Genomic DNA, 26949 nt, shown 5'->3' with positions numbered 1-26949 from the left:
AATTCCTGAAAATTTAACAATCAAAGCATACAGCTCTAGCATACCACCAAAGTAGATGTTCACTAAATGTTTGAATCCTTTCCTGCCTTCTGTGCAAACTGCGTTATAGCAAAATCCTCGCTGTGTGGGGCTCAGCTATCCAGCTCCTAAACCAGCGGCATATCCAAATATGAGCAAAACAAATCATGTGATGAAAGTGTTGTACTCAATTTTCCACTGTAGATTTCTACTGGTGATAATCTAAACCATGGAAATAGACATGTCATGGCTATATTTACCCAAACGAAAGTGTCGCAGCATTTTGTTTTGGGAGTCTGGTTGGTTTTGTTATTGTTTTGTCTAATAGCAGAACACAAGCATGTAGTATGTTAAGTCGTCACAGGAAATTTTGACTCACCAAAGTGGTCCCTGGTCAAAACTCCAGCAAATATCCAAGTTCCTTCCACATTCCTACTGGTCACGCAGGTACAGTAAGAGCTGTACTTTTTGCCTTTAAGGGGCTTTCAAGAGCAATGATGCCAATGACGGGAGCTGACATTTGTTAAGTGCTTACTACATGACAAGACTCTTTTCCAAGTACTTTGTGTGGTGGATAAACTCTATAATCCTCACAGCAACCCTTTGTGGTAGGTACTATATTATCTACCCCATTTTACAGATAAGTAAGCTGAGGCATAGAGAAGTGAGGTAGGAGCCTAAGGTTAAATAGAGGAACCTAAGTATCCAAGCTCAGAGACAAAGCTGCTAACCACTGGGCCACCTCGGCTTAGGTGAGATACACACATTGTTGTGCACGTAAATGAAGAAGGCATGGAGCGACCGTATGTAAGTACGTCAGGATCAGAGAAGAAAGTGGCAAGTGCGGGTTGAATTGTTCTCGAAGAATAAGTTTAAAGGTCCTGTCAGCTACTTGAGGGGTTAAAGGATAGACTTGAAAGATGGGCTGGATTTGGAGAGACCAAAAAGATGAGGTGAGTAGCTTTGGGGGAGGAGAACTCAAGAGTGGAACCCACACCGTGTACCAGGGCAAGTGAGGAGCCTGTGGGTGTGCCCAAGAAGTAAAGAGTACATTTTATTTTTTAGGCAAGAATTAATTTCCAAGGCAATGAAGGGAGCTTCTCTGCTTTGCCTCAGAAAACCCTAACAAACAGGGCAGCCTGGTGGTGAGAGTCATCCAACTCTTCCTCACACCAGAGCCCTCTGATTTTTCCCTGTCAGCAGCACCGGCTGGCTCTTTGAACTCAATAAAGGCATTATGGTCATGTTGGAGTCTGGACAGCCAAGGGTCAGAGGGCAATGGCGGCCTTCTCTGCTGCTCTCTTGAAGCCCCACTGGTCAGATCTGCTCTGGGCAGGACCACTGCTGGAGCTGAGGGAGGAGGGGATTTCCATCTGAGGCCAGGGAGGGATTTCCTGTACTCCCTGTAAACAAAGAAGTATGTGTGTGAGAGAAAGAGAGACAGAGACAGAGACAGAAGACAGAGATAGACAGACACAGGGATTCAAAAGGAACTGAGCCCTGCATGAGGAGGTTATGGTGAGTGACCTGAAACAGGCTCCTGGAAATAAGCTCTCAGCAAGGGAGCAGTGAGTCTTTTTGGGAACCAATGAAGCAGAAAAGTGATGTTGACCAACCTATTGTGCAGGACTTTTTTATTATGTGTAAATAAATGAGAGTCTGACACTGTTCTCTAATACTGGAACTAACAGTCTTTGTGGTTGGTTCCCTGCCTTTCCCCACCCCCAGCCTCCATCAGCCCTTGGTGACCACTTTCCCACCAGTCTGCCATCAATACCTCCTTCACAGAAACTTTTCTTTTTGACTAGAGTAGTCACCACAGTTCTCCTGGCTTTCTCTTCTAGACTTTTTTTCCTTTCGTCTTCCAGACTTTTTTCCTTTCCTCTTCCTTCTTCTCTCTGCCTGTCTTAAAGGATTATTCTGCTTCCCAAATGTGGCCACTCACATTGAAGTCTTAGCGCTGCCTGCACCCCCCTGCTGGCAGCCATGGCCCACAATAGCCCAGAACATCCGGGGGCCAGGTGGTCTGCTTGCCAGGTGCTTCTGCAGCGTCTGCACAGGGCATCGGGATAAAGAAGAAACTCCAGCATTGTTCGTTCAGAGCTATGTTGACACCTTCACTCATAAAATGAATGTGTACTTCTCAACTGCCTTATTTAGGGAAAGCGAAGTTTGTGTGTGGTATCAAACAGGGTCCGGGCAGGAAAAAGAAACCACATTGGTAATTTTAACAAAGATAATTTAGTGTAAAGAATTATTCACAACTTATCGTGGTTATAACTAAGATATATACACACATATGTGTATGTGTGTATATATGTGTATATGTATATATATCTCAAATCATTACATTGTACACCTTATGTTATATGTCAATAATGTTGACATATAATGGTATATGTCAATTATGTCTCAATAAAACTGTGGATGGGGGAAGAATTGTTCCCCAGGGACTAGAGAACTGAGAAAGCAAAAAAGGAACACTGAAGTTTCACTGAGATAACTACAGGAAGCAACTATGGCCACCACCATAGGAGGAACAAAGGGAAGAGTGTGGGGCTGCTAGGACCTGGAAGCACAGAAGAGATCCCCATGGAGATGGAATCCAGACTTCTGAGGAAGGCATGCCAACTGGTCGTCCCAAAGAGGGACAACGAAACCAGTTTCGAGAGTGTGAGAAAAAATGAAAACTAGAGTCAGCTGCTCTATTGAAATCAACTGCCACGGCCAAGGAAAGTTGGGGTGATACTGGCAGGAACTGGGAGCAAACAGGAAGAAGCACATCTCTTCCCTCCTCTTGCCGTCCAGTCCTCATCTAGCACCCCCTACTGACAGAGCCTAGTATGGATCCAGCTGGCAAAGGAGATAGGAGTTTGCAGAGACTTGGCCCCAGCATCACAAAGCGGAGTATAAAAAGTAGACATGAACTGGAGACACAATAGCATAAAAACCAGCAAGAAGACAATACAAACAGAAGGAAGAGGTATAAATCTACAATGTATCGAGTGATTATTTCATAGACAAACTGTGTGAATGTACACATGTGTGAGTGTATAATACATGTCTCTGAATAGGAATGCATGATGTTTCATGGTGGCTCCCCATATCTAATAATAGTACCTAATATGTACTAAGAGATTGCAAGGTATGAGGCAAGTGCTACACTCTTCATACCAATGATCTAATTCAGCACTCACAGGAACCCATGGAGATAAATACTAACAGAATTTTGATTTTATAGTTGTGAAAATTAAGGCTGAGAGAGGTTAAGTAGCTTGCTTCTGACGCTCAGAAAGTAGTAGATCCGAGGCCAAACACTCATGCATAGTGCCTGTGTCACCCCTTATCTACTGGGCACCATAGCTACGAAGTCTTCCACCTTCCCCTCTCCCTTCCCACTAACATTGTCGGGACTTCCTTCAGCGAGAGGGCTAACAGATTCCTCGTGCTCTCTGCTTGGATGCACCATACAGCTCCAACTCCATGGTATATAAAATCACAGTATTAAAGCTTGCATAGCACTGAAGCACACAGACAAAACCACAAAACCAAATGCAGAAGAGTACTTACATGCCAGTACAATAGTATAATATGCAGGCAATAATATTATGATGTAGAAATACATGTATTGACATGGAAAGATAATAATAGCTAACATTTAATGAGAGGTCCCCATGTGCTGGGCACTATATTATGGGCTTTTTTGTATGAACATATTTACTCCTTACAACCCGTTGAAATAGAGCCCATCATTATCATGCCCATTTTACAAATGTGGAAATTGAGGAACCAGAGAGGTTATATAATTTGCCCAGGTCATATAACTAGTAACTGAGAGCGTCAGGATTTGAAACAATGCAGTCAGGCTTCAGAGTATACGATGTTGACACCACACTATTCTGACTCCAGTAATCAGAACAGTTACCTCATGACATACTATTGAGATAAAAAGGTAGCAGGTTACAGAATAGTGTGTATAGTATTTTTCCATGTTTCAGATATATGTATGCATGTGTGTGTGTGTATAATGTTACAGTCCATAAGGGAAAGTCAGGAAGGCTTTGTAATAAAATATTAACAGTGGTTATTGCAGAGTGGTGGTTTAATTTTTTACGTCCTTCTTTTTAAATAACTGTATGCTCTAGTTTTTCTACAATAAACATGTTCTTTTGGCAATAAAAATTTTTAAGATGTATTTTTAAAGAAATGAGTGTCATCTCAGGGAAAATGATCTGGCAATTTGAAGAGATTTCTAATATTTTGGGTGGATAAGAAAAAGAAACTTGTGCTCCCAATAGACACGTACAATAGAAAAGAGATTCAAAAGCATCTACTTCATCCCGGCAAGGTAATAAAACGCTCCCTGACAATCACCCCATACCTAACTAAGCCCGGAAGCCAAATCCCATGTATTGTTTCAAGCATGCTCCCTTCTCCACTGCATTTTAAGGAAGGCTTGCCAATTTATATTGAATGTAAGCGCAATGATTCCACTTTGAAAATCCTGCTGCCTCAATTCTAATCAAGATGCCTCGGTCCTTCTGAACATCCGACATTTGCGCGCTGGACAGCATTGTTGTGGTAGCTGTGATGTTATCCCTTTGCATCAAGACTATTCTCTCCAATTTCCCCAAGCCATGTGTTGCCTTGGAAACATCATGATTCTTACCGAGATCTAAGCAAAGGGAAATAATAAAAATAATAAAATCTTACAGCTGAAGTCTATCTTTCATGCCACCAAGGCACGTTGCTAAACCCTTCTTCTAGATGAAAAGACAGACAGGCAGAGTGGCTCTTACCATGTGTCATCCTGATAATTAACGATTGGAAAAAACACACTGATCTCTGTTCTTCGGATAATTCAGGTCAAAGTAGTTTTCCACCTGAATTAAGGGGATTGCCAAGGCTAACATTTTCATGAACAGGAAGATTTAGTCCCATATCTAAAGATGCTGGCATGAAAGAGGCCTCTGATCTGGGAAGCAACAAAGCCTCTTGCCATCATAGCATCAACTCACATGAAAGAAAGATCTGACATAATGCAGGGAATCTTCTCTTTTGAGCAGCAGTTGGCAAAGTTTCCGCTAAAAGGCCAGTGAGTAAAAATGTTCAGCTTCACAGGCCTTAGTCTTTGTCTCAACTACTCAATTCTGCTCTTATAGAGTTAAAGCAACCATAGATAATATGAGCATTGTGTGTTCCAATAAAACTTTATTTATAAAAACAGGTGGTGGGTAAATTAGACCCATGGGCGATAGTTTGCAGTCCCTTGCTCTAAAGTATAGACAGGATCTTTAAGGTGTGTCTGCAATAACCAAGGATTACCCTCGGAGAACTATTAAAGTTGGCAAAGTTGTTCTCATTCATTGGTTCAATAAATGTGTACGGGCGTACCTCATTTTACTACGCTTCCATTTATTGCACTTCACAGGTGTTGCATTTTTAACAAACTGAAGGCAAGATTGTCCACCAGCAAAAAGATTACGACTCGCTTTACTGTGATACTGCTTTATTGCGGTGGTCTGGAATCAAACACACAATATCTCTGCGAGATGCCTGTATTGTATTCCTTTAGTGAGCCAGGCTCTAGCTGAAGCACTGAGAATCAGAAAGAGAAAAGCAAGTCAAGCCCCTAAAGTTTACATTTGTCTGAGGAGGGCATACTAAGCAAATAAACAAACAAGAAATTTTCTGGTAACGATGAGTGACATAAAATGATAAATAAAGGTAATGTGTTACTTAGTGGGAAAGGGGAGAACCCACTCTCCCCTTGAATGAGGTAAACAGGAAAGACCTCCCGAGGGAAGTGCTTTTGCTCTCGAATACAAAGACCTGGGCAAAGGGCAGGCTCTTTGGTAGCAAGAACACAAATGCGAAGAACCCTGTGGCGGGAACAGGCTTAGTGGGTCTGAGGAACAGAAAGGTCTGTCTGGCAAGAACATAATAAATGAGGAGAGTATGGTTTGTGACGAGGCTGAAGAGGTGGTCAGGGGTCTCAGCAGGAGGGGCCTTCTGAGCCATGGGGCCTTGCTTTGACCTCACCTTGCCACCATCCAGTGGTCCGGCTCTCACTGGAACTTCCATGGACTCTCCCAGGCTCTAGACCTTCCTCGGTTCCCTCTGCTTCCATCAACTGTGCCAGTCCTAGAGGTGTTCTAAAAACACTACCAAAAAAACCACACCTCTCTTTTCACTGGAGCCATGGAAAGACAGATTAAAGTAAAACAAAGTGGTAGTAAGATTTTAGGCACCTGATGAAATGGCTTCTTTAACAGCCCCCTTTCTTAAAGTCAGTGTTTGGACCAAGAAGAATGAGGAAGCAACTGGCTGAGGGCTTCAGGGCCACAAATGGAAAAAAAAAAAAAAAAAAAGAAACTACTTAACTCCTTTAGCTCTGTCCAAGACAACAATCTTCTTCAAATTGGAAAGCATAGAATATGCATGTTTAGGAAGACACTGAAACACAAGGTGAAGAACCAGTAAGACAGTCTTAGTTATTTTAAACAAGATGGGCCAGGCCTACACCAATGAACCCAAGATGGGGAGGCAGCTCCAGTACCAGTGTTATAACGTACTAGGTTCTGTGAGACCAGGAGAGGAGCCAGAAAAGGCAATGTTCTTCTTTATCAGAAAAGGTAACCAGGTATATTTCAAAAGCCACAGCCCATGAATTGAATATCAATCTCTAGAAAAGTTCTATAAGGGATGATTAAATAATAACATTTCATAAGCAAGAGGGAAGTGATGAGCACCATGAATAGAATGTGTTGCTAGGAACAAGTTTTACAGGATCATCCTCATTTCTTTCTTTGATATGATGGTTATATTCAACAAATGTTTATTATACGACAGCTAAGTTCTCGCCCCGGGCCAATAGCAATGAAGAAGACAGACGGTGTCTGTCTACATCAGTGGAGGTGTTTAGGAGTATGACATTGGACTTTCTCCTTGATCCTATTGTGTCCAACATTCTTATCAATAAGTTGGATGAAGACATGAAAGGCATGACCATCAATCTACATATCACATGATGAAGTTCAAAATGGGTCAAAGCCAACAAAAACAAATTGAATATGAATAAATATTCAACCTTGCAAAAGTCAACTCTAAAAATACAGGATGTAGACTTCTAGTTTCGAATAGTCAATTGATCACACATTCATTTCCTTTCTCTCCCAGGCAAAGAGAATGGGAAAGGGGACATCGGTGGATGAGAGATTTCAATAAATTTTTGGAAGAAGAAAAGTTATTGGAAGAGCGATGAATGCTGTAGCAGGGCAAAGACACAAATTAAAATATTTGCACAAGAGGCTAAGGCAAGATTGCCAGTAAGCTCTACAGAAACTTAGAGAAGCTCTATACTTGATCAAAACTGCCATGGAGAAGGGCAAGAGCAGTGCAAAGCTGCAGACCATCTGTATCTGAACACTGGAGCCCCTAGTCCTTCTTTCCCACCAGATAAGCAGAATGCCAACAGCTGGATGTGTACACCATCCTCACATATCAACACTCTTCGAGAAGGAGAAGATAAGGAAATTCTTCTCTGGAGAATATGAACAGTCCCAAAGAAAAGACTGTCACATGCTGATATTTGGGTTTCCGCCGGAGCCAGCCTCCCACCTAGTCACCCAAGAGTGAAGTCTTCCAACTGACAAACCTCCATATCCATACTCATACGCAGAGCTATCCATACGGTTTTTTAATGCCTTATTATTAGATAGGAATAGACAACCAAGGTCTTTGACAAGAGTAATCAGTGTAAGGAGAGGCTAAACTCAATCAGTAGAAAAAGGAAAGATTGAAACTGAGAGTCCTTATGACTTTGATTAAATTTAGCTTTAAATCTTAGCTCTAGAAATCTTGTGTGTGTGTGTGTGTGTGTGTGTGTGTGTGTGTGTGTCCTCCCCCTCCTCAGAGTTTTCCCCTGATAATCAGCAAGCCCAGAGACAGCAGAAGACAATAGCCAGGCCTCACTAATGGTCACAGGGTCTGGACTTCTGGCAGGCTGAAGATAATATCTTCACCTGTTATGTTTTGGCTCCTGAGCCCTTAGGTGGAATGACCCCTGGCTACTTTCCTTTGAAACCAGACACAGGGATACCAAAACAGACCTCAGAACTGTCCTCAAGACTTGAAGAAATTATTTATTACCCTTACCTCACCCCAAGCAATCAGCTCCTAGCCACCCCAAATCCCTAACATAAGGTGTTTTGTGATGCTTCCCTGTGTAATCTGTAACCTACACACCATTGAGGAGTTCAGGTTTTTGAGCATTAGCTTCCCATTCTCCTGAGTGGTGCCATTCATAACAAAAGAGCTAATATTTCTCCACTGCAATTCTCACGTTTAGTGTTTGGCTCTGCTAGCACCAGGTAGACAAACTCTTTCTGTTCGACAATATAATGTAGGAAGCAAAGACTTAGCAAAAGAAAAAAGAAAAAAAAGTACATCTAGTCAGTTTCCTCAAAAAAACTGATACTTGCATAGGAAAAAACAAGAAGTAATCAAATAATAAGATTTTGAAATTAAAAATATGATAGTATATATAAATAATAGCCTACATAAGCAGATAAAATAGTTGGAAGATAAAGTTGAAGACTCTAATAAGAAATAAAAAAAAAAGGGACTGAAAACACAGAAACAAAATAAAAATTCAATATATGAAGCAGGAGACCCAATATCCGACTAATGAGAATTCCAGAAAAAAAGAGAGCAGAGGAAAAAAAAGAGAAAGAAGAAATTCATATGAATGAATGAATGGGTCTCCAGGTTGACCTGCCCACCATGGGCCCAGCACAATGGATGACAAAAGACCCTAAGACTTCTCATAGTGAAATTCCGAACCCTAGAGATAAAGGGAAAACCCTAAAAGCTTCGAAGAACAGGTTACTTACAAAATACCAAGATCAGACTGACAAAGGACTTCTCAAAAACAACACAGTATTCTAGAATAGTGCTTCTCAAAGTATGCAGTGAAGAACTTTGTTTTCAATCTATCACTGACTGCTGCTTTCATAAAGTACGAAAGAATCACTAGGAAAAATAAAATTCAAAAAAGATACAAATTAAAAGCCCCCCACCCCCAATTTTATTATCAGCTTCAGTGGACGTAAAATGACACAGTCAAATTAGTATAAAAGTTTGGAAATGCTTACTCTCAGTTTCTGTACTTATCTCCTCACAGGTGGATGACAGTTGCAGACTGACACTGGTCCATGGACCACACTTTGAGCAGTAATGTGGTAGCAGAAATGCCTTTAAGATTTTAGTTCTCAGCCCAGAATTCTATAACCAAACTATCAATCATGATGAGAGCAGAATAATGGAATACTGAGACTTGCAAAAATGGAGACAATTTATCTCCATGAATCCTTTCCTAGGAAGCTACTAGGAGGTATTCAAGCAAAATGAAGGAATAAATCTAGAAAGCATAAGGCAAGTCCAGTCAGGGGAAGCTAACAATGAAGTCCTCCAGCCTCTCCATTCCAACCCGGACTGGTGTGAGATGTCCACCTGCAAAGCCAGGCCATTCCCTGCCTTTCAGCAAGCAACTCCTGCAGCCCTCCAAGTTTAAACCCCCAGGTGTGAACCTGCGATGGGGCTATGTGATGTGTCAGAGAGAAACTATGACAACCAGGCAAGGAAAGTACCAGAAAAAGGAGGGCCTTGACTTCACCTGTGCCTTTGCTGGGACTTTCTTATCTTCATGAGTCTATGCACCAGCCCTCCCGCTAAAATCCAGGCTCAAATCTTGAGATTGCTTCTCTCTGAGATTGTCAGAGGGGCAAGTACAGAAAGTAACCGTGAGGTTCCCAGCTTGGCATCCACTCTCCCCTCATGTCTGCTCAGGCTCACGTCACTCTTTCATTTCCACTCTGGCGGGCCAATACAAGACCTAAAATATTTGCATTCCGTTTGAGTTAATACCACATTTTCTGTAATTATCCCCGCTGCTAAAATCATTTTCTTGTGTGCTTTTTGAGCATGAAGGGAGGGGCGGGGGGACCGAATTAATTCCTTGGCAACAAAAATCTAATTAATCAAAAACCGTTCTGTGTCATTCAGAGCCTCTTCAGCCCATGAACACAACAGCCAAAGGGAGCAGGAACACTTGGCTTGGTAGTCAGAAAAAAAAAAATCAGATGCTTCTTTAGATAGCAGTTTCTACGAGTAAGTGGGAAGCAGCATAGCATAAATATGAGCAGGTGCTTTGGAGTCAGTCTGAGCTGGGCTTGAGGCCCAGCTCTGCCATTTCTTGCTACATGACCTTGAACAAGTTACTCTGTCCCTTTGGTCCTCAGTTTCCCCATTTGTAAAATGGGGATAACAATACTCTCTCATAAGATCAGCAGAGACATTGAGATGACATCTATAAAATCTTGAGAGCATTTGTCACATTGAAAACACAAAGCGTTGATGATTTATTAACATCCTCAAGCACTGCTGCCATTATATACATGATAAACTCTGGGGAGACAGGTTTTTTTTTCAGCTTTTTCAAAGCAGTTTTTAAACAGCTTTAACTAAAAGAAGTATATTTTCAGAAACACATACTAAAGAAATAATAAGAAATGTATGAAGATTTAGCTGTAGGTGTGTTCATCATGCTATTGATTCTGATAGAAAAAAAAGAAAACTATCTAAATGTCCTAAAATAGGAATTGGTAAATAAATCATGGTACACCCAAACAAAGAATAATTACTCTTCAGAGTGGATATCAAAGAATAGTTTATTAATGGGAGTATGGGGTGTGGGTAAAAGCCAGCTACCGGGTTCTAGCAAGTATAACCGTGGCTTATTTCATTCAGAATATTTTCTAATTGTGTCTACATATACGTACAGAGAAAAATCGTCTGAAAGTATGGCCAAGGTGAGGGTTTTTGTTTTGGGGTTTTTTGTTTGGTTTTTTTTTTTTGAGTATTTGTCTTCTTTTGACCATCTGTATTTAAAAATTTTCTTTATAATTTTGTGATTTAAACTGTTGACATTTTACTTTATTTTCATCAAGAGGACTGGAGATTTCCCAGCTTCGCTCACCCTCACAGCTGTCTGGCTGTGACCCTGGAATGATTTAAAGCCAGCCTGGAGGCTCTGTAAACACAGAAGATTCAGTGACCTGGGTCCCAGTTGTCAGCCTGGTTCCCTGATGATTTCTGCAAAAGCCACCAGTGCCAGCCTCCCCGGTTAATAGGCAACAGCTCCTATGAAAGAAGTAATTCCACCCTGACATTAACTGGGGTCACCAGCGAGGAGCAAGGGGGTTGTTTGTGGAGTCATATCTGCTTGCTTTTGTCTTCTTGGGAGGACAGCCGGGGACCCTGTTTGCCTACCCTTCACCTTCCTTTCACTCCCCTGGGAAGGCTCTTAGCTCCCTGTGAGCTCTAAGGCAGGAATGAGCTGCCAAACTGCCCACTCCCTTTTTCTCCAGCCCTCAGATACCACCTACCCACACACACCCAATGCTGCTGGAGGGCTGCAGCCCCCTTCTCCCCTCCAGTCCCCCTCAGGCAGTGCTGTATGCTCTCCTCGGGAACCAGCCATCCCTTTTCCTGCCCCCTCACCCCTCCACACACACAAACTACCCATTCCCTCCTGAGAAAGAAAGACAGATCTGATCTCAATCACTTATAACCACTGTTGCATTAGTTATCTCCATCCTCCACCTCCGTGTACAAATAGAAGCTCTGACTCGAAAGAGTAACCACAGAGTTTTTACAGCCCTTTATAGTTTGCAAAACCCTCTCCTCTGCAGGGTTTCCTTCAACCTTCGCAACAGGCCTTGGTGGGGAAGAAGGTGGTGCTATCTTCCCATTTTACAGACAAGGAAAGTAAAGTGAGGCTGAGAGGTAAACCACAGGTCTTAACCCAGGTCTCTTGATGCCAGGCCCTTACCGTTGAGTTAGGCTACCAGGTCAGAGTTCTCTCTACAGCAACTCTCATTAGTAGCACACTGTCCCATAAGATAGAAACAGTTGTGATTTTTCACAGAATTTGGGATCAGTTTGGGGAGTACTGAGCTATAAATAAAAGCAGAATTGCATTGGAAGGAAGAAAGGAAAGAAGGATGGAAGGGAGGGAGGGGAGAGAGTGAAAAGAGAGAAAGAGAGAGAAAGAAGGAAGGAAGGAAAGAAGGAAGGAAGGAAGGAAGGAAGGAAGGAAGGAAGGAAGGAAGAAGGAAGGAAGGAAGGAAGGAAGGAAGGAAGGAAAGAAAGAGAAAGAGAAAGAACAACTAAAAAAACGAATCCAGAGGGAGGAGAAAGGCAAGCAAAAAGCAGACATGTGGGCAAAACTCACTACCCAGGTCTACTCATAATATGACTATATGATTCAAGCCCTAGTCTCATAACAAGTCTCAGGACTATGGTTTCAGGGTCCCCTGTCACCTGCATGCACAGTCCATGGAAAGCCCAAGGCCAGGCGGAGGGGTGGGGGGGCGGCGAGCGGAGCGTGGAAATACCCGGCTCTGAGCACGGCAGAGCAAAGCACAATGATGTTGTCCTAAGAGCTAAAGGCTCTGATGAAGTTTGAAGACATGCCTTTGGGGCTTTCAAGAGTTTTTCCTTCCAGAGACTCTTGCAAGACATGAAGCAGGTGCCATAATGAAATGCCATCCTGTTGACTCTCTAATGGAAGAAATAAACCTTGACGCAAAACAACAGTGAATTGGAACATTTCAGTGGCAGAGTTAAAAGAGAAAGCTGTAAATAGGAAAATGGAAGAAAAATAAAACCCTCAAGACAGCTTAACTCGGATATTCGGTATGTATTCATTTAATTCAACAAACACTGTATGTGTCTCCATGGCCTGGGTCTATGAGCGTTACAGAGATCAGGACAAGATTGGCCCCCGTGGACTTCTCACCTTGTGGACGTACTTCTTCAGGTTCCTTCATGTGACAGATTGTATTTTCCAAAAGCAGCCAGCCAGAGATTTCTGGCCATAAAAAACCTTGCTACTCCTTTATCAAAAAGTGGAGCCCATTTCCCCTCCTCAGGGAACAGACAGGCCTTTGTGATGCTGTTGACAAAGTAGGACGCAGCAGAAGTGACATTGCCCACCTTCTAAGGCCGAGTCATAAAAGCCCATGTGACTTCTGCCTGGTTCTCTCTCTCTTTTCTGGACCCTCACTCGTGGGTTGGTAGAGGCAGTGCCATCATATTGTGAGGAAGCCCAAACTGGTCTCTGTAGAAAGGGTTCAAGGCGAGGCCCATGCGGACAGGAACTGAGGCCCCAGCCCCAAGCCAGGCTCAGCCAGCAGAAGTGGGCGTGAACAAGCCTTCCTTCTGATGAGTGCAGCCCCTGCGTTGGAGCCCTTCAGCTGAGACTCCAGATATCACGGAGCAGAACCAAGCCCTCCTTCTTGTGCCCTCTCTGAATTTGTATGTTAACCCCAAATATGGTCGTCTTATACCGCTACATTTCGGAGAAATTTGTTACTCAGTTATAGTGACTGGAATATCTTGAGTTTTTAGAGCCAGGCAGACCTGGTTTTAAACCCCAATCCTGCTATTTCCCAGTTGAAGGATGCTGGCAGAGTTACTTTATCTGTCTGAGCCTCGCTTTTCCTCTCTGTAAAATGGAAATAACATCTATCTCACATGGGTGCTTTGAGGAATACATGCTACGATGTATATAACACAGCTAGCCTAGTACTGTGGGAACAGAGAGAAATTACTGTGAGCACTGTGAGAAATTACTGTGGTCATCCACAGGGCTAGAGTCATCATACAAGCATCCTTGAAAGAGGTGAGATAAGCACGGCCTTGAACAGTCTGGACAGAGGAGGTGCTGGGCTTCCAGGTGGACCCATGCGGAAATCTCTCTGGAGGCACCCCCATCTGTGGGCAAGGTCTGGATGGGCCTGCCTGGCTTCCTGCCCCCACAGCCCTGCAGTCCCTGATCCAGGAGCTACTCGACAGTCATCTGGACTTTCTACTTTGCTCTAGAAACAAGTCTGCCCAAGCCAGGGGAAGAGCAAATTAGATGCCCCACTTCTTGCCTATTCTGTCCAACCTGCCCAGCGGATCAAGGCAGCTGCTGAGGATCTCGAAAAATTCTGACAATTGCCTAGGGCCTCCCCACACCTCTGACTCCCCACTCACTTCCGACCCGAGCTTCGTCCCACTTTCATCCCTGTGCCTGCTCTTTGCGTTTGTAGAAGGATCTTGGTTTCCCCAGCTTGAAATTTAAACACTCTCTGAGTACTCTGGCTCCTTCCCATCTCCTGGTTCTCTCTGCCTGATCCCAACCTCAGCACCAGCCTAAACATAATAAAAAGTAGCTACCATTTACTGACCTTCCATGCCAGGCATGTCCTCACATTATCTCATGTAAACCTCCAACAATCCTCTGAGGTTGGTACCACCGGTACCAACCATTTAAGATGAAGATATACATGCCACTCAGAGAAATTAAATCTCTAGCCCAAGGACACCAACAAGCTAGTGGTAAAGGCTCTGAGAGCCCTAAAATCTGCATATTCTAAGTAAACCCTGATACCATGTTACCTTACTTGGCCTATGTGGCATGCACACATCCACCCCACAGCCTGCAGTTGCACCAGGTCATTCTCCACTTTCCTTCTGGCCTGGAATCCTTCCCTGAGATCCCACAGGTAGCTGTCTGGACACAGACCTCTCCCGTGCTGCCTGCTCGTCTCAGCTCCTACTCAGCAGCCAGGATACCCCCATTCCCAAAGGCCAGGATACCTGGGATGATGTGATGCTACAGGCAATGAAAAGATGGGCTGGGATAAGGACATCACAGTATCTAAAGAATGTAAAGGCAGCCCCTAGGGGTGGCTTCCCCAGTCGTGGCCTCTCCTAAGATAACACAACAGGGCTTCTGGTAGTCTGTCAGATATACAGATATCTCAGAGCCATGTTCCTTGGGGCAAACAATGAAAGAGTATGTTGACTTTCTAGACAATCTTAATTTACTGCTACCCATTACCAAAGCAACTGTTAAGCTATTTATTGGAAACTGCCCCCCTCAGTACGACGAAGCCGTAACAACTGGGTCAACTAAACAAAGTCAATGTGGTGGGTGCTCAATAAGTATTCGAATAAATGGATGGATGACAGATGCCAGATGCTTTGCCTATAAATGCACATCCAATGCCCAGCTCTGCCCCATGTAATAAATTCTTTGAAGAACAGGGGTTATTATAATCCAGGGGTGAACTGATGAGGAAGGGGCAGATGAAAGACGCCCTGGGGGAAAAAAATGGTCCGATTAGATGATAGATTTGGTATGGAAAGTGGACGAAAGAGAGAGTCCAGGATGTCCCTGAGTTTACAGCCTGGGATACCAGCAGGCAAAGGAGGCTATGCCCATCAGGGGGCAGAGGAGAGGGGATGCTGACTGGAAGGGGCACAGACCCAGTGTGAGTGCTCAGTGGGGTGTCGCTGTAGGACAGGAAGGAAGGCATGCTGAGCTCGAGAGACTAGAAGAATCATCAGAAGGAAATATCCAGCGGGTAGCTGGCTAGACAGGAGCCATCTTCTAGGGTGTCATCTGCAGAGGTGATAATTGAGGCTGCTGAAGGAGGGAGAAAGGAAGGCGTCACCAGGGAGGAGGTAGAGTGTCAAGGAGCGGGGTTTGTTTGGCCAGGAGATGAACCACTTTCAGCTAACAAGACTTGCCATGTGAGTGAGAGGTGTAGCATGTTGCACTTGGGGGCAGTCGACTAACCCCAGGGTTGCAGAATTTCCAACTATACTACAGGGACACCAAGACCACGGGAGCAAGCAGAGACTGGAGAGAGATCCAAGGGGTAGAGGAAGGGGAGTTTGAAAGGAAGTCAAATCATAAACGCCAAGAATAGTATCAAAACAGATGAAGCCAGGAGTGTGGGAAGGACAGGGCAGCCAGCTCAGAAAATCAGAGGGAAAACAGGGTAGGGCTGGATGACTGTCTAGGAGATAGGAGTTCGAAAGGCCAGAAAGGCATGTCGCCTCAAAGAAAGAATCAGTACAAGAGAGATAAACCACACGGATACAGATTTCAGCCCAGTAGAGAATATTTTTCATACCCCAAAATGGGAAGGAGTAAACTGGGAATAAAACTGGGTATCTGACCCAATGCTGGACACCCCTTAGAAGAGATGTGCAGAGTACACTGACGCTTCACCTAGGGCACTGGACCAAAGGACCTTTAGGGTCTGTCTCACCCGAGACACCAGTTTTCACCAGCCACTCTGCCACGCTTCTCTAGTGCTCAGCACTGCCTTGTCACCAGGTGATATTTTCCTTCTTCATTTATTAGTTTACAAGTTCCTCCCATATTATTATCATTAACAAATTATCCCAATACTCAGTGGCTTAAAAACAACATTTACTATCTCACAGTTTCTGTGGGTCAGGAATGCAAGGGCAGCTAGCTGGGTCTTCCTGCTTTGAGTCTCACAGGCTATAATCGAGATGTTAGCCACTACAGTCCCCTCAAGGCTCAACAGGGAGCATCAGCTTCCTGGCCCACTCATGTGGTTGTTGGCAGGATTCAGTTCCTCATGGAGTGGGTCTGAGCCTCAAGAACTGTTAGTCAGAAGCCGCCCGTGGTTCCCTGCCACGTAGGTCTCTCCAGAGCCTCTCACAGCATGGTGGCCCGCTTCATCAGAGCGAGCAAGCAGGCAAGAGAAAGCTGGCAAGATGGAAGTCACATTCTTTTTGTAACCCAATCAGAAGTGACCTCACATCACTTGGGCTGTATTCTGTTTCTTAGAAGTGAGTCATTAGGTCCAGCCCCCAGTCAAGAGTTGGGAATTACATAAGGCTGTGACTACCAGGGGTCATGGCTGCCATATTACTTCACCCACCATCCTGAAGGCAAGCTCCATGACAGCAGGAACTTTATCTGCTTTGTTCACCTCTCAGTACCTGACACAGAGTAGTACATGTTCAATATATATTTTTTAATGAATGAACAAGATAAACTGTAGCTCCATGAATTCCCAGTACTGCAATGCATATACATGCTTGTTGAGTGAATGAATGAACAAATGATCTGAATGTCCTTTGGTGAACATTTGACACAGTACCTAAATCGCTAGCTAAAATAAATTGAAGAAGGTGAGTGGCTTAGTGGATACCATGATAAGTAAGAGTTCTCAGGCATAATTACTGATAAACCCTGTTTCCCAAGCATGTGTCCATCAGACCACTTCAAAGATGCTTAAATAACTTGGGGAATCCTCTGACAGACATGTGTTAAAAGTATCTGTTGCCCCTAGAGAAGGAGATGGAAGGCGCTCCAGAGGGTTTAAATTTGCATAATTGTTTCCCCTTGATTGGCTCCCCTCCCTACTAAAGCTGATATCCTGGAGATGCCTTTCTGAGCGACAAGTATATTGTTAACACCAGGCCTGCTGATTGGCGGGCCTATTAAATTATAAAGAAGGCCCCAAATGAGCAACTGTGGGGACCAGGAAGAGGAGACTGGTAAGAACATGTTCTCCCCATCTCCACCCCAATCCCTACCATGGCTGTTAATTGCGAAGGGGAGCCTCGATAAATTATATTGAAAACAGATAAACAACTCGAGCTGTGTTTATTAAAGAAATAACAAATGGCACGATGCCAGCACAGATGAGCTTCGCTATAATCAGTGTATTTATTTTATCCCCCCCTATAAAAAAAAGTCTGAGCTTCTTTTTAAGCCCGATAAACTCATTATGCTAAGTTTCAGCCTTCATAGAACTGAGGCTTTTCTATATTTTAATTTATTTTAGTAAATAATTATTCTGTTTGGCTGAGAGAATGCATGTCTGTATAATTTAATAATTGGAAGGGTTATTACAGGTGATTAATAGAAATCGTAATCAAGTACTGAGAATATAATAGTGTTGGTGGGAGCTGGGAAAGAGTCTGCATTCCATCCTCCTGCCCCTTTTTGGAATTAGGGATTTGGTACTTGGAACAGAAATTGCCTTTCTTCTCCATCTGAGATCTACTTCTGATACATGGTAAGCTTCTCTTCAGAGCTCTGAAATGTGCCTCTGTGTATCTGTACGAAAGAAACGAGAAAGGGAGAAGTCGAGAGAAGAACGAGAGAGAAAAAGAGAGGCAAGAACTTAAATGACTGGTTCTTCCAGGCCAGAGGTTCCCAAATGCCCATCCGAGCCCCGACCTGTCCCTTCAAGGTTGATCACTGAAGTTTTCCCCAGTCCTCACGAAATGAGAAATATAAGAATAATACAGTGGCTTTCCCAGAGTCAAAATGTACCCCAATGTTTTTCTAATTCTGGGATCATCCTTCACCCAGTTTGAGGGTAAAAAATGTCTTGTTAAATAAGGATCATTGGCAACATCTTTCTCCATCTCCTTACTTGGAAAAATGAAAAGTTGGCAACTTTTGACTTCTTCCTTTTTTTTTTTTTTTTTGCATTTAGTTTAGAAATTTCCTAGTCTGTGAAACCCCAAAGTCTTAAAACTCTGTCTTAGACCGGAGTCTCAAGAGTAAAAGTATCAGGGTCCAGACTTTCAAATTTCATTTTTCTGAGCTATTTCCTTGTTTATTAAATGGCAAAACTGATTAACCTATGTATTAATTCAGCAATTCAAAAATATTGAGTATCTATTATGTGACAAGCATTATTCTTAGTGGTGATGATAAACAAATGATGTGTTTTAGTAATTAATGGATTTAGTTGAAGGGGTGTTACCCCTATAAATGTAGAGATTTGCTGTTCGTAGCTAAGGCAACAACTATTATTCCTAAGTATTAGTAAGGGATCACTAAGTGTTTGCTGACACTTAGTGATAATTACCATGTTATAATTACCATGTACTATACATGGTAATTATAACAGATAGAAAGCTTCTTTGTATATTTTAATATTGTTGTTGTTGCCAGGAAATGGACCCTTCAGGCCCAGCCAGAGCCAGCTGAGGAGCCCTAAGGAACCAAAGCCTACAAGGGGCCACATGACTGGCACCCCATTATCACTCCAGACATGTCAGCTACCCAGCTCCCCTGCCAGTGGGCTCCCAGCCAGCCATACCCAAACCCCAGACCTACTCTCTGGCCCCTGCCTTTCTGATCCTGATTACAACCTTTCTCAGTCCTGACCTTTCCCAGCCCAGCCCACTGTCGCTGGCTCTGGCCTATGGGTCAGCCTCAGGGTGCTCCCTCCACTGTCCCCTACCAGCTGGAATCTGCTTCTCAAACTGGGACACTGTGGTTTGGGCAGGAGCTTCTGGGGTTGGGGCTGACTCTTATAAAACAGACCTCTCCTCTCCTAGGGACAAATCCTGATGCCGTGCAGGCACCAGTGAGCTAGGCAGGATCACTGCTCCTGTGAAGGTGGCATACCTAGAAGCCGCAGAGAGGCAAAAGCTTTAATGCATTAATTCATGCATCAAATATATTCGATTTGTACCTAACATATACCAGTCAGTGTGCAAGGTACTGAGCAGATAGCAATGAACAGGCAAATTCCCTGTAGACAGAAATACTTATTTGATACAAAACCAAGGAGTGATTGGCGTTAGGATAAATAAAGCAGGGCAAGTAAGGTGACAGAGAGGCCTTCTCTAAAGGGGTGGCATTTGAGGCGGACTCCACAAGCCTTAGGGAAAGGCATTCCAGGCACAGGGAACAGCAAGTACAAGGGCCCTGAGGCCTAAGTATGCTGGAATGTTTAGAAATGGGGAGGAAAAAAACGGCTAGAGTAGTAAGCCCTGGAAGCACTGCAGTGGCAGTAAAGAGGATGATGGGCAGCTGGTTCACATGGTGCCCAGAAGACAATTGTGAGGACTCTGGATTTATTCTGAGTACTTAAGAAACTAATAAGAAAATTTCTGATTAATCAAAAGCAGGGGAAGTCTTGAGCTGAGGCCAGGCCTGGCCAACCAAATAGTCATGAAAGAGGCAGCCTGTCTTCAGAGAATTCCTTCTAGCCTCTTCTTCCTCCTCTACCTTCCAGCCTCACCTGACTTCTCACCGCCCCGCTACCTCAACAGCCTCATCCAGACAAAATGACAGACACACACAGACAAGCAGTCAAGAGGGCCCTTGATCACCCTATCCTCTGCTCAGCTGACCGGCTGACCCAGGCAATGGGCATGATGTCATTATTCGGTCAGTCATCAAACATCCACAGATAACTGGCTTCTCTGGGCCGTGCTCTTTGCTAGGCCCTGAGGCTCCATCAGTGAACTAGGCAGGCCTGGCCCTTACCTATGGGGAGCTTACTCAAGGACTGCTTTTCGGCTATGGTCAGTTCATCAGCGCTCGGGGTGCGAGAGGGGTCAGGGTTGGCTAAAATGCCTCTGAGGAAATGTCCATGTCACCTCTCATGAAGACTGTGCTTGCCATTTTGCAGAGCGGCCCATGGGACAAATCGCTTTTCTCCATAGAAGTAGCCACTCCTGCAGCCTGGCAGTAGACAACAAGCCAGGTGACCAAGGATTTCGTCCTGGCTCCACCACACCAGGTCAGCCGATGACTCTGAACAATCTCTTCTGCTCTCTGAGCCTCTGGGCTCCCCATCTATCACAGGAGGGGCTGCAGAAGCCACGCCTTCTTACATCCCTCCGCTGTCCTGGAACCATCCCCGTGATTTTGGCCATATACACTCCTTCCGCCTTCGGTTCACTTAATTGTATTTAAGTTACTTATACAGGGCTTAGTACAAGCTGGAAAATGTTCTAAGTGCTTTATATGCATTAACTCATTTAATCATCTTAATACCCTTATGAAGCGGCTCCTATTTTTACAGATGAGGAAACTGTAGCACAGAGAATTATTTGCCCATTATCCCACAGCTAGTAAGGGTTAGAGCTGGAAGGTCATCAGGCAGGCTGGCTTTAGAGTCCATCCTCTTAACTATCAGAATATGCTACTTCTCTTAGTATTGTTAAACTAATTCACTTTTTGTCAACTTTCTAAAATCTTTATGTCATGGCCATCAATTGGAAACCTATATGACTTGCCATAAATAGAAGAGACACATTAAAATATATGACTCTTAAATTTAAAACTCAACATTTCTCTATGTGATTCCTAAGATCATCTCTCAGACTACCAGGGGACACTCAGAGACAATCGGGAGAGGATGCCCTAAAGGTCTTTCCAGCCTCATTATATGGTGACTTTGTCACTTCCAGGCACCTGCAGGCTTCCCAGGGAGCAGCTTGGGGGTGGACAGCCTCCCACCTCTCTGGCCCTCCTTTCCCACCCACGAATGCCACTCAGCCTCCTGTGCTGTGAGGGCTTCCACAGAATTCAGGCGCCACCAGCCTGGGGCTTTGATGACTCACCCGCCTCCTCCGCTGTGGGTAACGCGCCCACTCAGGAGTGGCAACACCCAGGCCTAGGGCTCCCTTCACAGTCTGCCTTCTCAAAAGACAGCCCGCTAGAGGTGTGTGCAACCTGCTGCCGGAGTAATAGACAGTTCTCCGTTGTTCTGGGCAACCCTTCAGGGAATGCCAGCAACAACTGCAGGTGCGGGGGTGGGCGAGGGTGGGTGCTGGCATCGCTGCCTCGGCTCTGCCAGACAAGAGTTCCCAGGATAAGGAGCATTACTCACACTTCTGCGGCTGCAGCACTTTGCAGAGTAGGGCTCTCCCGCCACGCGTCCCCCGGCCCCTGCACCAGGCTCTATAAAACCGAGGGTTTTCTTGCATTGGCAGCGGAAGGGAAGAAAAGTAGAGAACTGGTGACACAGGACAAAACGGCTCCCCACTGAACGGTTTTCTTTAGCCTGGAGTACAAATTCACCTGGGGAAGATGCGGTTGTTTGGGGAACCGAATTCTGCAAATGCCAGTGAGCGGCAGGTGGGGCTGCTCCAGGTGCCCAGCTGGCCATCGTTCAGAGGGTGCAGTTGAGTCACAGATGTGAGAAATCGACTTGGAATCACCTAAAAAAATTAAGTTTGAATCCTGTCTCTACTTGGGCAAGTGTGTGAACTTGGGCAGGTCATTTATCTTCTCTCAGCCTCCATTTCTTCATCTTTAAAATAGGAATAATATCTTGGGCTGCCCAGCTTTCTAAGGGTCATTGTTGGGACAGAATGAGAGACAGTTGCTCGGAATGTGTCTTGAAGGTGGCAAAACTCCCTGTGGCTATGGGAGTTTGAGACGGTGAGGAGTTAACCACCCTTACCTGGTGACACCAAACCTAGTGTCAGGGGCAAGGGTGGTTGGTTTCAGGGCTGCCCTCTGAAATGCGGACATGGTCTTACCTACCTCTGCAGCCACAGTAATACGTAAAATGAAGCAGCATTTAACCTGTAAGATAACCAGACTCTCAGGAGAGCAGGATGAAATGAAGTTTTGGCTTAAACAAGATTAAAAATATTTTCCATAGACGAGGTAAAGGGGGTCAAATATGTGGTGACAGAACACAGTGTGTGTGTGTGTGTGTATATATATATATATATATATATATATATATATGTATATGTATATACATATATATACATACATGCCTTACTGTTAAAGTGTACAACCGAAACCTATTGGATTTCGTTAACCAATGTCACCATACAAAAATTAATTAAAAAAATTTTTTCCAACTCCTTATTTTGAATGAAATACAGGTTTGATTCCCATTGTCACTAGTTTACCAAGTGAAATTTGGCTTGCGGGGTAGAGTGGGGGAGACAACTTTATTTCAATTGGAAATTCCAATAGATGGCCGATACTTGGGTTCAGTTCGGGCTCCAAGCAGAAAGATTGTTTGCACTCGTTTGGGTTTGGAGTCTGTTACATTTGGGATTCCCTGGCCTTTTGTAGCCAGGTTTGGCTGAACGAATGACATTCATCATATTGTGCTTTTCCGATCATAATTAATTTGCAAGTCAGAATTAATTTGATAGAGGGCATTGAGATTTGGCTATGGAGGTAATGGGAGCCTCCACACACTGCTTCCTTCCTTCCTTCTTTCATTCATTCATTCAACAAACATTTATTAAACTCCTGCCGTTCCAGACCCTCTCCCTAACTCAGGGAAAATGAAGATAAGAGTTTCTGATCTCGAGAAGCTCACAGTTGGTTGAGAAACAAGCCTGTAGGGAAATACATTACAAGGTAGCATGTCAAGAGCTATAGTCAAGACCTCTATCTAGAACCGGACAAAGGACGGAAGCAGCAGTGTGGGCCAGGAAAGCCTTTATGCAGGAGGTGGTCCCTGGTCTGGATCTCGAAAAGCCAGTCAGGTTCATCGGCTGCATGACACTTACTACATTCTGATTCTTATTTATTTACTAGTGGACGTGTTTATTTCTACACAAGCTTGCACACATGCACACATACACATGCACGCACACGCACATAGAGGCCACTAGAATATCAGCAGCATGAGGGTGGGGACTCGGTCTTGTTCACTGCTACATCCCCAGCACCTACAGCAATGAATGGCACGTGCTTGTTAAACGAATGATAGGAAGGAGGGATTTCAGTCAGAGAGCACAGCATGTTCAAAGTGGTCGTTAAGAGGAACCAGGTTAGAAAGGGTAAAGAGGGTCATTTCGCTGATGGTGGAAGAGAAATCTTGTGGGCTGGCACAAGAACTGGCAGCCGCTGGAACATTCCACCAGCGGGCAGGGTGTTTGCAAAGGAGGCACGTACCGGACAAGGAACAGCTGGATGTAGCCGAGGCTTTCAAAGTGGCCTTATTTTTTAGAAGGGTTCAGGTCATCCACCCCACCCACACCCACACAGACTCAATTTTTGCACAAAATTTGCCCAGAAACTGGTAGGCAGAGAAAGCTGACACCAGCCATGGGGCAAGAACATTAACCAGACAGTGAGAAAAACAGAGCAAAAAAAAAAAAAAGACTTGATACTGCACATAATCCTGCCTCCCCCGACCCTGCCAAGGCCCTGGGACAACCTAAGGTGACAGCTACAGAGCTAAGGAGGCCAGTCTTATAGAGCTGCCATTTGGAAGGCAGCAACATAAGCAAATAAAGTTCATTTCAGATTTTATGGGCTTAGGACAGGGAGCCTTGTGATAAGCAAACAGCCATGACTTGGAGGGGAAGCAAGAAGTCTAAACCTTAATACCACACTTATCACTTATTACTGAGCCAGAAAGGTAATCAGAGCATTAGGTCTGCAAGTGTCAAACAGCATAATGATGTTTGACCTTGCCAAAGGGTATGGATTCTGTCTTGAGAACTTGTTAGCCACTGTGAGCTCGATTTGCACAGGATGTGTCTGTGTGTGGAGGGGGAGGAGGGAGAGAAGGAGGGGACTTAATTCCCTAAGAGAAGAGAGGCCAGTAGAGGCAGCACATTCAGCAGTCGCCCAGGTGGCTGCAAATAAAAGATGGGACTTGCCTAACAGTTCAAAGCAGAACAGCTCCTGAGATGACTCATTTACTTTGGCTTCAGGAAAGATGCCAGAGATAAGGAGCAAAGAGAAGGGAAGAGGAAAGCCTGCATTGATTCTGTTCACAAAGGCAGGCAAAAGAGCCTCCAGCCAGAAAACAAACCTGCTGAATGTCACTCATTCTGGGGAAACTGAGAGAGTTTCTAGGGATATTCAGAAGAGGTAAAGCATCAAGCGACAGCGACAGCGTCAAGATGAATTTACAAATTTAACTAACCGTGAAGATGCATCTACTAAGTAAATTAGGTCCCTTAACTCACACTTCTTCCTTTTAAATCATCACCAATCTCTAGCTGGTCAGCCCTCCAAACCAAACCTTCACCTTACACCAGAGACAATGGCGATGAGGTAGGAAGAGCACTGGGCAGCTGTCAAATGTTCTTCCTCTTACTGCTAGTCTCCGCAGCCTCTAAGCTGCAATTTCCTCATCAGTAGAATAGACATTAAGACTGATGCCACATGACTGCTGAGAAGATTAAATAAGAGATGTGAGAATGCATTGGAAAAGTTAGGCATCTGTCTATATTTTTAACAAGTGAGGGCGCTGAGTTTCTGAGAACTGAAGTGATTCAAGCCCAGGAAATCAATGAATGGAAAGCAGAACAAGAATTCCTGCCTCCCCATCCAGTGCTCTTTCTACTAAACCACACCTACCAACATGTAAAGAGCTTTGATTATTCCGTGGGTGCACATCTTGTCTCCTCAAGCAAGTTTCTCTAGAACGAGGATTATGTACCCTATACAGTTCTTGGTACTTAACAACAGCAGCCAACACGTATGAAGCCATTACAGTGTGTTGGGCTTTGTTCTGAGTGATTTTCTTACACTAACTTTTATCTGCACATTAAATCCATGAGGTAAAGTACTGTTATTATTATCTCCATTATTACAGATGAGGGAACCGAGGCACAGGTTAAGAAACTGACCCAAGAGCACCAACCGAGGCTGTCTGACTGGCAAGCTCTGCTCTAACCACTATGAGCAGAAGCACTGATGTCACACAGAGCTAGCTGTGTTACCCCAGGGAGGCCTGGCACAGTGCTAGTACATTCCAGGAACTCGATCGATTGCGGTTTCCCTGGACCTGAAGAAAATCCTGTGATTTTGCCACATACAGCCCTGGTGCTGGCTTTCTGGATAACCCAGAAGCACGTCCACACTTTCTTCCTCACAGAAGGGACTCAAGGCAATATGTCTTGAAATGTGATGAACAGTCACAAACGAACATTAACAAGCAAAGAGAAACCTCTGACTTCGCCAAGAGTCAAAAAAAACACAAATTAAAATTAGATACTCTTTTCACTTATCAAAATAGAAAAAAAAAATTTAAATGATAATCTCTAATGCTGGCAGATATGGAGTAAAACAGGCATTCCTACACCCTACCTATAACAGTGAGCTTTGATTATACTTCTCTGGACAACAGTTTAGCCGTTTATAGTCGATTCCTGTTATTCTCAGTAGTTACATTTTATGAAGTCATCACAAACACTGAATTAGTGAATACTAAACCACTGCTCCTAGAAAAATACAGGGTTAGGTTACTACGAGCCTCTGGTCACAAGATTTTTGTCAACTGATAAATACATACCTTGTTTTACATGTATTTCTGTTTAAAAACACCTTATTTAACATGCTATATAGTGTTGATTTATTAACATTGAACTCACGGTCAACAGCATTGTAACTCAGGCCTGAGTGAAGCTTATCAAACACAAGTATTTTCTCTGCGAGGCACACTGCAGCCTTCTTATGCTTGGAAACACGAGACGGCACTTTCAGTACATCTGCGGGATGTTTTAAACAGCAAAATCACACATACAAATAGCACAAAAATGCAAAAAAAAAAAAAAAGCGGGGGGCCCAAGTAGACCTCTAAAGGACACTTGTTTACAGTATAAGTAGGAGAACTGAAACAAGAAGGCAGAGCACCTTGTTTCACTGCAGCTGGGAACATGCGTGATAGGCTGCTCAAATTTTTCCACTGCACATATCAGCAAAATGACCACAAAAGCCCAGTGAGTATGGATTTTGAGGTTACAAATACATCTTAGCAAGTAGGCGAATTTGCAAATACGGAATCCGCAAAAAAATGAGGATTAACTGTATTTATTAAGAATCTAAAATGCTCACACATGTCAAAAGGGGCAGGTGACACAAATCTAGGCTTGATTTCCTAAGTGCCTTTTGAACTGGTCCTATTTCAGGAGAAAAAGATCCATTGGGGTCTCAGAGTAGAGTACCGCCTGGTAAGAACCACTGTGTGCTTCAGGCTGAAAACAGTAGCAAGGAAACTGTGTAAAGTCTCTTGAACACAATTGGACTGGGGGACAGGGAGCACCGTAAAGCCAGGGACAGGCTTCAGGCTTCCCTCCCCTCACAAACTCAAGGCTCTGTCCTCAGGGAGAAAGTTCTCACAAGAACCAAGCCCTTCTCAAGTCTATGCTGAACCCATGGTTCTGAGGATGGTGGGGAAGTCAAAGCCCCTCTCCCACTCTGACTTATCTCCTGCTCCTCTCCCCACTCAGCCTTGTTCCTGTCACATTGTTATCTGCTATTCAAATTTAATTGGACGTCCTTTTTTCCCTCTCAAT

At 44.1% G+C, this 26949-nt stretch overlaps 1 long non-coding RNA gene across 1 annotated transcript; it reads right to left on the bottom strand.

The window, feature by feature from the left end:
- Nucleotides 1-17767: 17767 nt before the first annotated feature.
- Nucleotides 17768-22304, bottom strand: LOC120604827 (uncharacterized). Its single transcript, XR_005653428.1, has 2 exons — nt 21549-22304; nt 17768-18022 (listed from the first exon to the last, which is right to left on the bottom strand). It is a non-coding gene; the product is annotated as an uncharacterized LOC120604827 (long non-coding RNA).
- Nucleotides 22305-26949: the final 4645 nt, after the last annotated feature.

Source organism: Pteropus medius, unplaced genomic scaffold, assembly GCF_902729225.1.
Source record: "Pteropus medius unplaced genomic scaffold, Ma_sr-lr_union100, whole genome shotgun sequence".
Classification (NCBI taxonomy): Eukaryota; Metazoa; Chordata; class Mammalia; order Chiroptera; family Pteropodidae; genus Pteropus; species Pteropus medius.
Note: the sequence above shows the minus strand (reverse complement) of the source record. Positions and strands in the feature narration are given on the sequence as shown.